Source organism: Thamnophis elegans, chromosome 7 (assembly GCF_009769535.1).
Source record: "Thamnophis elegans isolate rThaEle1 chromosome 7, rThaEle1.pri, whole genome shotgun sequence".
Classification (NCBI taxonomy): domain Eukaryota; kingdom Metazoa; phylum Chordata; class Lepidosauria; order Squamata; family Colubridae; genus Thamnophis; species Thamnophis elegans.
The window spans coordinates 84628457-84640926 of record NC_045547.1 but is presented as its reverse complement, the minus strand read 5'-3'; positions in this window follow the sequence as shown (position 1 = coordinate 84640926).

The following is a 12470-nucleotide window of genomic DNA, read 5'->3' as shown; positions in this document are numbered from 1 at the left end:
TAACAAGAGCTCTTGAAAGAAAGGGGTTTAGGCTTTTAGGATCGATTATTCTTGAAGCAATTTCCTGATTAGACGGGATTCCTCTCCCTGAAACACCAGGAGGCAAACTGTCCTCTTTACCTTCCGATAAGGAACACAACGATACAACGGAGAATATCCCGCCGGAGATGAGTTCGGGAGGGCCAAAGACCCTACTAGAGGTATAAAAGCTTTAGTGAAATTGGTCGCAATCTCCTCTCGGAAATCCACCCTGGCAGCTTGGCAGGAAAAGCTTTTAAAGAGATTGTCTTTCATTTGGAAGAGACGTTTGATTTAATTTCCTCTCCTGCTCGCTATCTTTCATGCTTGGGATCAGCTCTCTCCCCTGGTGGAATCCCCATTTAAATTTAACTCCTGTTTTAAGAAGCCTTTGGCAGCAAGCAAGGTGGGAAAGGAATTTCCTTCGCTATCGGCAGCTGGAAGACTTTAAAGCAGTGTTTCTCAACCTTGACAACTTGAAGATGTCCGGACTTCAACTCCCAGAATTCCCCAGCCAGCGAATGCTGGCTGGGGAATTCTGGGAGTTGAAGTCCGGACATCTTCAAGTTGCCAAGGGTGAGAAACACTGGTTTAAACGAAGGCGCCGGCCTTACGGAGAACAGGATCTGGGGCTGCCATCAGCTCAGAGGACGGACTTGCAGAGGCTGTGAGCTGTTTTATTATGCAAAGATTTCCAGGCACTGCCAAGCTATTACCGAGAACGTAATATTCAAAGCGAAATAATTCAAAGCAGGCAACCAGCCTGTTCTGGATTTTTCTCCTTGCTGCAAAGGCACAAGCAGAAATACTACAATCTGTGGCTTTCTTTTTTTTTAAAAAAAGAAAAAAACAGAACATATCAATAAGGGGGTCCTTTGAGCAGAATGGGGGTCAAATTATTCTACACAGCACCTGAAGGAAGGAGAAGACGCAATGGGTGGAAACTAATCAAGGGGAGAAGCAGCCTGGAATTAAGGAGAAACTTCCTAACAGTGAGGACAATTAGCAATAGCAATAGCAGTTAGACTTATATACCGCTTCATAGGGCTTTCAGCCCTCTCTAAGTGGTTTACAGAGTCAGCATATTTGCCCCCAACAACAATCCGGGTCCTCATTTCACCCACCTCGGAAGGATGGAAGGCTGAGTCAACCTTGAGCCGGTGGGATTTGAACCGCCGAACTGCAGATAGCAGTCAGCTGAAGTGGCCTGCAGTACTGCACCCTAACCACTGCGCCACCTCGGCTCAATTTAACCATTGGGACAACTTGTCTCCAAAAGTTGTAGGTGCTTCATCACTGGAGGTTTTTAAGAAGAGATTAGACAATCATTTGTCTGAAATGATAGGGTTTCCTCCTTCAGCAGGGGGTTGGACTGGAAGACCTCCAAGGTCCCTTCCAGATCTATTCTGATTAGAGATCAATGCCGTTTTGTGGCCATCCGGACCTGGCAACTGGAATGAAGCTACCTCTTCCTCCTCCTGTATTAGCAACGTGTTGTTTATATACAGAGCCGAGGTGGCGCAGTGGCTAAATGCAGCACTGCAGGCTACTTCAGCTGACTGCAGTTCTGCAGTTCGGCGGTTCAAATCTCACCGGCTCAAGGTTGACTCAGCCTTCCATCCTTCCGAGGTGGGTGAAATGAGGACCCGGATTGTTGTTGGGGGCGATATGCTGACTCTGTAAACCGCTTAGAGAGGGCTGAAAGCCCTATGAAGCGGTAGATAAGTCTAACTGCTATTGCTATTCCTTCCTTCTCCCTCTATCCCTCCCTCCATCCTTTTCCTTCCTTCCTTCCTTCCTTCCTTCCTTCCTTCCTTCCTTCTCCCTCTATCTCTCTCTCCATCCTTTTCCTTCCTTCCTTCCTTCCTTCCTTCAAGGTTGACTCAGCCTTCCATCCTTCCGAGGTGGGTAAAATGAGGACCCGGATTGTTGTTGGGGGCAATATGCTGACTCTATAAACCACTTAGAGAGGGCTGAAAGCCCTATGAAGCGGTATATAAGTCTAACTGCTATTGCTATCTATCTATCTATCTATCTATCTATCTATCTATCTATCTATCTATCTATCTATCTATCTATCTATCTCTATCTATCTATCTATCTATCTATCTATCTATCTATCTATCATCTATCTATCTATCTGGGTGAAATGAGGACCCAGACTGTGGGGGCGATATGCTGACGCTTAGAGAGGGCTGAAAGCCCTATGAAGCGGTCTATAAGTCTAACTGCTATTGCTATCTATCTATCTATCTATCTATCTATATCTATCTATCTATCTATCTATCTATCTATCTATCTATCTATCTATCTATCTATCTATCTATCTATCTATCATCATCTATCTATCTATCTGGGTGAAATGAGGACCCAGACTGTGGGGGCGATATGCTGACTCTGTAAACCGCTTAGAGAGGGCTGAAAGCCCTATGAAGCGGTAGATAAGTCTAACTGCTATTGCTATTCCTTCCTTCTCCCTCTATCCCTCCCTCCATCCTTTTCCTTCCTTCCTTCCTTCCTTCCTTCTCCCTCTATCTCTCTCTCCATCCTTTTCCTTCCTTCCTTCCTTCCTTCCTTCCTTCCTTCAAGGTTGACTCAGCCTTCCATCTTTCCGAGGTGGGTAAAATGAGGACCCCGATTGTTGTTGGGGGCGATTTGCTGACTCTGTAAACCGCTTAGAGAGGGCTGAAAGCCCTATGAAGCGGTATATAAGTCTAACTGCTATTGCTATCTATCTATCTATCTATCTATCTATCTATCTATCTATCTATCTATCTATCTATTCTATTCTATTCTATTCTATTCTATCTATATCTATCTATAACTATCTCTCCCTCCCTCCCTCTCTCTATATCTATCTCTCCCTCTCTCTATATCTATCTATCTATCTATCTATCTATCTATCTATCTATCCATCCATCCATCCATCCATATCTATCTATCTATCTATCTATCTATCTATCTATCTATCTATCTATCTATCTATCCATCCATCCATCCATCCATCCATCCATCCATATCTATCTATCTATCTATCTATCTATCTATCTATCTATCATCTATCTATCTATCTGAGTGAAATGAGGACCCAGACTGTGGGGGCGATATGCTGACTCCGTAAACCGCTTAGAGAGGGCTGAAAGCCCTATGAAGCGCTATATAAGTCTAACTGCTATGGCTATTGCTATTGTTTCACTGTCAGTCCCCTGGAAGCTTTCGGGATGGAGGAGGATGGAATAAGAGAGAATCAAAACACAATGAGGAACAAGACGGGCTTTCATTTTCCAGCCTCAACCCAAACAAAAAGGAGAACGCAGGGAAGGGAACGTCTTCGCCGTCCCCTCTGTGTCCCTGCACTCACAGGCAGCCGCATCCCTCCACAATAGAGAAAATAAAGCTGAAAGGGCCTGACTTTTGAAAGAAAAAAAAATCCTGCTGTTGCTGGTGCATTATAATCATTCTGAAAGGTGGAAATGGAGAGAAGGCTCTTGAATGGCTCGTTCCGAGTGGCATTCAACCCATATTTACAGAACAAAAGCGCCAACCCAGTGCAAGTCAATTCACTTTTTTATTCTCCGGCAAACAAAACCGTCCCTCCGAACGAAAAGCCTGGGAGGAAGGTAGAATGTTTGATCGATTTATAAATCACCCCATCCGTCTTCTGACAGCGAGCAAAATCATTGCCTCTTTCTTCTCCAGAGAGGGGGTGGGGGGGTGGGGAAGGGGGGGTTGCCAATTGTGGCAACAAGCCGGGTGCCAGGTGTTCTACTCAATTGTCCCCACATGCATCTCCACCAACCTCTTCCTCGGAAGCCAGGAGGAGCTTGTATGAAATGCGAGACTAAGAGAGTTATTAAAAAGGAATCACTCTCTGCTTCTATGGGAGATCCGAAGGCTGTCAGAATGTGTGAGTTGTTGCAACTCTGCTCCCCACTCCTTAGCTTCAACATCTGGCTTTCCATTTTTCGCAGTTTTGCAATCTTGAGAATATTGTGCAAAGGAGGGATAAACATAGAACACAGAATTACAGAGCCGGACGGGACCTTGGAGGTCTTCTAGTTGTCAGGGTCCCAAATAGCATCCAAAATTAAATCAGAGTCCAAGGCAAAGGATTCCTCAAAGTTCCAATTGATGAAGGGAGCCATGTTGGCACATCTGGGGAAACCTGAATCTGAAAGCTTCCCAGTTTTCCCCACCCAATTGAAAGTTCTAGATCTTGCCCCCCACACCCACAAGTCCATCTCATGATCCAATCTCCCACTGCCATGCTGGTTGTTCCACCCATCCAGTTCCAGCCAGTTGCAAAGACAAAGGATGACTTTGGCTTTCTAGAAAGAATGTTGTTATGGCTACATATCTCACTCCATACAATCCCCCCTCCCATTTTCCCACCATAGAAAAGGCATGGGAGAAGAATAGAAAGTGCAGCATTCCTGAGACCCAAAAGAATGTGATGGTGAATCTTTTTAAGCACTGGCTGCAGAAAAGGGGTGCTTGTCTGGGCCACGATCCTGACGAGGTTGCCCAGTGGGCATGCCCCCCCCCCACAAATTAACTTCTGTTTTTGGTGCGCATTCAAATCTTTCAGTTACTGCCATGCATGCAAATGCGCCAATCAGCTGGCCGGTGCGCATGCTCAGACTGGATAATGGAAGACCCGCTCTTCTGCTTTCAAACACTGACACATGCGCAAAGGCCAGCTGATAGGCTGATAGGCACATGCGCCCCAGAAACCCGGAAGAGGAACAGGTGGTGCTGCGCACGCCGGGCGAAGTGGCTCTGTGTGTCACTTCATAGGTTCCCCATCAGGGCCCTAAAGCATTTCAGACAAGTGGTTGCCCAGCCTCTTCTTAAAAGCCTCCAATGATAAGAACACTCACCACTTCTGGAGGCAAGTCGTTCCATGGATTAATGATCAGAATAATGGAATACCGGAGTTGGAAGGGACCTTGGAGGTCTTCTAGTCCAACCCCCTGCTCGAGTTGAGAAGCGAAACATCTTTTCCTTCCTCAAAGAAAAAAGAAAGGGGGAGGGAATCCCATCCTGGGGCCTTTTGAAAAAGCACCTTTGAGATGCAAAGTTTAACGGGACCTTTAAAAATCCTCCCCAACTTCAGGTCTGTGACAATGTCACTTCTAGAAATTTGGAAAGTTTTCTAACGTATTTATGCAGGATGCTAATCAGAAATGCTTGGCCTGGCGGAAAATACGGATAACCCTGCAGTGTTGGCTTCCCACAGCTTCACCCACCCGTCCCCAGTAATCTACACCCTTCCTAATGGGTGCCACCACCGTTCTCCCCCTCCCACACTTTCCCCCTTCGCCTTGACGGATTTTATCCTAGCCGAAATACATTCAGATGAACCTCTCTGCCGTTCTACATAAGAGCCTGCTGTTCACAAGACGCAGCAATTAAAAACTATGGTGGTCTTGTTGTATTCGGGTCTTTTCCCGTGTAAGATACATATATATGGTATATTAAAAGCAGTGACTGGGAGAGGCATCTTGGAGTCTTAGTGGACAACCAGCTAAATAAGAGCCAGCCGTGTGCAGCGGCAGCCAAAAAAGCCAATGCAATCCTCAGTTGCATTAACAGAGGGATAGAATCAAGATCAAGGGAGGTACTAATACCACTCTGTAAAGCTTTAGTAAGGCCACACCTAGAATCCTGCATCCAGTTTTGGTCACCACGCTATAAAAAAGATGTTGAGACTCTAGAAAGAATGCAGAGAAGAGCAACTAGGATGATGAGGGGACTGGAGGCAAAATCATACAATGGATGGTTGCAGCAACTGGGCATGGCTGGTCTACTGAAGAGAAGGACCAGGGGAGACAGGAGAGCAGCCTTCCAATATTGGAGGGGCTGCCCCAGAGAGGAGGGGGTCAAGCTATTCTCCAAGGCACCTGAAGGCCACACAAGGAACGATGGATGGGAACTGACCAAGGAGAGATTCAACCTGGAAATAAGGGGAATTTTTCTGACAGTGAGAGCAATGAACCAAAGGAACAGAAGTTTCCTTCCGATGTTGTGGGAGCTTCATCCCTGGAGGCTTTCAAGAAGAGACTGGACTGTAATTTGATTCCACACATATACTGTCTTCTCTTATTATTATTTTTTCTCTTTAAAACTAGGATATGTTAAGTATATTGATATGGAAGCGGAAATACACCGATGAGAGGAAGAGTGGGAAGCAGAAGGGAGAAGAAAGATGGGAAGAGAGGGATAGGAGAGAGGGTAAGGGGGGAAGATGAGGAGGATAAGGAGGAGTGGAATGAAGAGAGAGGAGAAGGAGAAAGGAAGGGGAAGTAGAGTAGGAAAGGATGATGGAGGGAAGATAGGAAGTAGGAGAGAGGTAGAAGAAAGAGGTGTATGGAGAGCAGAAGAACTAATAATGGGTGTTTTTTGGGGGGGCGTTGATGACAAGAGGAATTGATGTAATCATTATTTAATACTATATGATACTGGCTATGTATAGTATACATGTGATTGTACGTTATGAAAATGGAAATAAAATATGTTTTTAAAAAAACTTAAAAAGACAGAACGAAAAAATAAAAATTAAGAAGATAAAGAAGATAAAAAGAATAAAAAAATTAAAAAAAGAAGAGACTGGACTGCCATCGGTCAGAAATGGGGTAGGGTCTTCTGCTTGGGTGGGGGGCTGGACTAGATGACCTACAAGGTCCCTTCCAACTGTGTGAATCTGTAGAATATCTCTCTTCCGAAATGACGGGGGGGAAGAAGAGAAAAATTTCCAGAAACACGTTCTGTGCTCAACGTGACATTTTGGCCGCTGATGTTCATTTACCCAACAGGGCGGAAGGGAAGAAATGAGGTCAAACTGACAGGAAGGAATAAGGGGGATGTCAGTCTTCAGATTTTCCTGGCTCACCTCCTTGTTCTTTTTCCGTCACCGCGGACACTCGTCCTGCCAATCCTTTTATCGGTTGTATGTCCATTTTCCTGCAAAGTCCTTTTGGAATTTTTTTCCCCCCCAGCCTCTGTCCTGACCTGCGTTTTATTTCCCTGCCTGCTCCATGGACTTACTCACAAATCTGTTCTCGGATGTCCTCCTAGCACAGTGTTTCTCAACCTTGGCAACTTGAAGATGTCCGGACTTCAACTCCCAGAATTCCCCAGCCAGCGAATGCTGGCTGGGGAATTCTGGGAGTTGAAGTCCGGACATCTTCAAGTTGCCAAGGTTGAGAAACACTGCTTTAAACAAAGGCGCCGGCCTTACGGAGAACAGGATCTGGGGCTGCCATCAGCTCATTTGGAGAAATCCTTCCCCCCGCCCCCGGGGTGGGCTTTTAGGCTGAGGTGAACCCTCCACCTCTGTGTTTCCACAAAACACAATTCCACAGCTGCCAATCTTTGGCACCCAAAAGCACATTCAGGCTTTTGAGAGCATGTAGGAGCAGACAGACCAAATGACACCCCCTCCCCCCAACCCTCTTGGCAGGGAAGAATTATTTACAGGTGAGAACAACAGAATAACAGTGTTGGAAGGGACCTCAGAGGTCTTCTAGTCCAACCCCCTGCTCAGGCAGGAAACCTTATACCGTTTCAGACAAGCGGCTGCCCAGTCTACGGTGATGGGGCCCCCACAATTTCTGAAGGCAAGCCGTCCCACTGATGGTTTATTGTTCTCACTGTCAATCAATCAATCAGATCAATCAATCAATCAGAACAGAACTGGAAGGGACCTTGGAGGTCTTCTACTCCAACTTCCTGGTCAAGCAGGGCACCCTATCTCATTCCACACAAATGGTTGTCCACTCTCTTCTTAAAAACCTCCAGTGTTGGAGCATTCACAACTTCTGGAGGCAACTTCTGTTCCACTGATCAATTGTTCTAACCGTCAGGAAATTCCTCCTTAGTTCTAAGTTGCTTCTCTCCTTGATTAGTTTCCACCCATCGCTCCTTGTCCTGCCCTCGGGTGCCTTGGAGAATAGCTTGACTCCCTCTTCTTTGGGGCAACCCCTGAGATACAGGAAGGAAGGAAGGTGGGAAGGAAGGAAAGAAGGAAGGAAGGAGAGAAGGAAGAAAGGAAGGAAGGAAGGAAGCAGAGAAGAAAGGGAGGGAGGGAGGAAGCAAGGAGAGAAGGAGAGAAGGAGGGAAGGAAGGAGAGAAGGAAGGGAGGAGAGAAGGAAGGATCTCTCCTTGATTAGTTTCCACCCATTGCTCCTTGTCCTGCCCTCGGGTGCCTTGGAGAATAGCTTGACTCCCTCTTCTCTGGAACAGCCTCACTTGCTTTAAAAAAAAAAAAACTTCTGCAACTTTTTTTATTTTCTTCAAAGACTTTAGACTAGTGGGGGTGGAATTAATAAAAAGTGGAATGAGCCCAAATGCAGGAAGGTGCTACATATTTCACCTACAGTTCTGCTAAAACTTTGTCCATCTCTGGAGAAGACAACCTACTAGAGTTGTTTCCAAAAATAGCAAGCCCTTTCTGCAGGAAAAAGGACCAGATCAGGATACATCCATTCCACGGCTGTTTTATGCATGAGCTTCTGTGGGCGGCAATGCTAAACTGACAGATGCTAAGCAGGGGGCGCGGGAGGTAAGGAAGGATATTCAAATCCTTGCTGGGAGTATGAAAAGCGTGAAGAACACTTTCCCATGCATGATGGACTTGTGGGGAAAAAATATATATATATATATATATATATATATATATATATATATATATATATATATATATATATATATATATATATATATATATATATATATATTTCCTAAGAGGCAATACAGCACAAGTTCGATTCCCAGTAAGGGTATGGCTAGCTGATGAGAGCTAAATAGCTTGAAATAGATCTATACTAGTCTCCCTTTATTTATTTATCAGCACAAATAAAACATATATATGTATGTATGTATGTATGTATGTATGTATGTATGTATGTATATATATTTAGAGTCACAACCCCTGGTAAGCCCCAATTATGGGCGGAAGCTAACTGCTTCCATCATCTGTCAATCGGCTCGTCACAAGAGTCCATCACAACAGAAACCCAATATTTTTACCGTTGCCTTTGTTATATTTGTGTTTTTTATTTGTGCTGATAAATAAATAAAGGGAGTCTCCTTTTATTTATTTATCAGCACAAATAAAAAACACATATATGTATATGTATGTGTATATGTATGTATGTATGTATATATATGTATATATGTATGTATGTATATGTGTGTGTGTGTGTGTTTGTGTATGTATGTATGTATGTATGTGTGTGTATATATATATATATATATATATATATATATATATATATATATATATATATATATATATATATATAAAATCGATCGAACACAAAGGCCTACAGCAAGGCAGAGAAATTTAAAAATCAACATCCAGACAAAACCAGGAATTTTCTTTCTGTTATGATGTGGCACAATAGCTGTAGAATCGCTTTCAAGAGGTATGTATCCCTGCTGGATGAATGGAGGAGAGACCACCAGGAAATGACAGGCCGATAGGCTGGTCCATGAAGGTGTTGTTGTTTTTTTAAAAAAAAATCAGAACTATAGTAATAGTAAAGATGTTTGTGCTATTGGATATTTTCCTGTGTTGGACGGAAGCCAAGCTGAATACAAGGCAACCTTATCCTTCTGTTATTGTTTCTCACATTGTATTGTCTGCCTCCAAGGCTGGTGTGACCCACAATCCAATACAACAAGCGTAAGAGTCTCTCCAGGGTGAGATGGGCACCATATCATTTTAATTAATTAATTCTCAATAGCAATAGCAGATTTTTATATACCGCTTCATAGGGCTTTCAGCCCTCTCTAAGCGGTTTACAGAGTCAGCATATTGCCCCCAACAACAATCCGGGTCCTCATTTTACCCACCTCGGAAGGATGGAAGGCTGAGTCAACCCTGAGCCGGTGAGATTTGAACCGCTGAACTGCTGATCTAGCAGTCAGCCTGCAGTGCTGCATTTAACCACTGTGCCACCTTGGCTCATGTTGTTTAATTAATAAACAACATGCAAGCAGATAACAGGATCGTCCCTTTAGCAAGCCAGGCACAAACAACCAGACCCAGATGTGATGTGCAGAGTTCAGGCTAACTACTCTATTACGTTCTGCCTGTAATGCAGGAATCTCCCCAGTCTGAAAACCTACTCATCATGGTAGTGCAGTGGTTAGCATGCAGCATTGCAGGCTAATTCTGCCGACTGAAAGGAGTTTGATCCTGACCGGTTCAAGGTTGACTCAGCCTTCCATCCTTCCGAGGCCAGTAAAATGAGAACCCAGATTGTTGGGGGCAAGAGGCTGACTCTGTAAACCACTCAGAGAGGGCTGTAAAGCACTGTGAAGTGGTATATAAGTCTAAGGGCTACTGCTATAGTTACTGTGATTGATAGATAGATAGATAGATAGATAGATAGATAGATAGATGGATGGATGGATGGATGGATGGATGGATGGATGGATGGATGGATGATAGATAGATAGATAGATAGATAGATAGATAGATAGATAGATAGGAGATGAGAGATAGATAGATGATGGATGGATAGATGGATAGATGGATAGATAGATAGATGGATAGACAGACAGACAGGCAGAGCGGCCCGTAGTGGCACAATGGTGAGAGTGCAGTATTGCAAGCCAACTCTGTCCACTGCCAGCAGTTCAATCCTGACCGGCTCAAGGTTGATTCAGCCTTCCGAGGCAGATAAAATGAGGACCCGGATTGTTGTGGGCAAGAGGCTGGCTCTGTGAACAGCTTAGAGAAGGCTGTGAAGCACTGTGAAGCGGTATATAAGTCTAAGGCCTATTGCTATTGCTACTCCTGGGATCAATTACTGTAGATAAGGCTCCCAGGAACTTAAGTGGGTCATCCCTGGATCCTCCCTCCGTGCCAGGAGGTGGGTGCTTGGTACCAAGTATTTTCGATAGCACAGTTCTATGGACGGGGTGACACTATACCCATTACACTATACACAGAGCCAAGGTGGCGCAGTGGGTAGAGTGCAGTACTGCAGGCCACTTCAGCTGACTGCTATCTGCAGTTCGGCTGTTCAAATCTCACCGGCTCAAGGTTGACTCAGCCTTCCATCCTTCCGAGGTGGGTGAAATGAGGACCTGGATTGTTGGGGGCAATATGCTGACTCTGTAAACTGCTTAGAGAGAGCTGAAAGCCCTATGAAGCGGTATATAAGTCTAACTGCTATTGCTATTGCTATTTATTCTCAATAATGGAACCTTAATAAAAGAAGAACCCCCAAAGGCCTCTTAGGAAATGACGGAGCTGAAAAGCTGAAATGTGGAGATGTGAGCCATCTGGTGGTTACGAGGCCGGAGGAAAGTCATCATAGTTAAAAACCTCGAGTAGCCACAGAAAAATGAATCAGGAATTACTCACATAAAATAGTATATGGCACGTCTGGAAACTTCCGGGCTTTCTCAGGCTAGCAAGGACCACTTTTGCAAGGAGAGTCACCACTGGAGGCTGAAGCAAAAGAAGCAGAGTGAGGATTTTTTTTTTCTGAAGTGGTTAAAAGAATAATTTTCCAAAAAAAAAAAACAGGTAGCGTTTATAACTAGTGGGAAAACTTGCCTCAAGAAATTGTTGGTGCTTCATCACTAGAGGCTTTTTTTTAAAGAAAAGATCATCATTTGTTTGAAATAGCACTATACGGTCTCCTGCTTGAGCAGGGGGTTGGACTAGAAGACCTCTAAGGTCCCTTTCACTTCTATTCTGATTGATTGATATGACATTGGCTTCTTCTATCAGGGTTAAAAGAAGGGAAGAGTCAGATCTGCTTGCTCTTAAGTCTAGTTCTGCTGACAAAGATTGATACCATTTAATTTAATTTGATTTATTAGATTTATAGGCCGCCCAATCCCGGAGGAATCTGGGCGGCTTACACAGAACAAGAAAAGAAAACAAGACAAAAAATAAAAATAATAAAAATAAAAAAATAAAAAAAATATTTTTTATTTTATTTGCCTCTTGTTTTCCTGAGCTCAGGGAGAAGTTATGTTTTATTTAAAGAGGGCGACACACTATTAAAATTGTTTTTTTTCTGCTGGGATGAAAGGGTTTTTTTTCCCCCTCCTTCCCCTTTTCTTTTATTTTTCACCTGCACTTTTTTCTTTTCTTGTATTTTCCTGTTTTGTATTTGTTGTTGCTTCTAATTCTTAATAAAATGATTTTTTGGGGGGGGGGGGAATACACCACATCTGTCTGCTGTTTGCAGTTTATTAAAGTTGCATTTCTTAGTCTAATAAGATGCTGTGTCCGGTTTCAAAAGCTAAGCCAATTCAAAAAATAAATAAATCTAAAAGTGACACAACTCTTCTCCATACCAGAGCAGATTTTTTCCTCCCACCGAGGAGTCTCCTAGTGCAGTGTTTCTCAACTTTGGCAACTTGAAGTCCTGTGGACTTCAACTCCCAGAATGCTGGCTGGGGGATTCTGGGAGTTGAAGTCC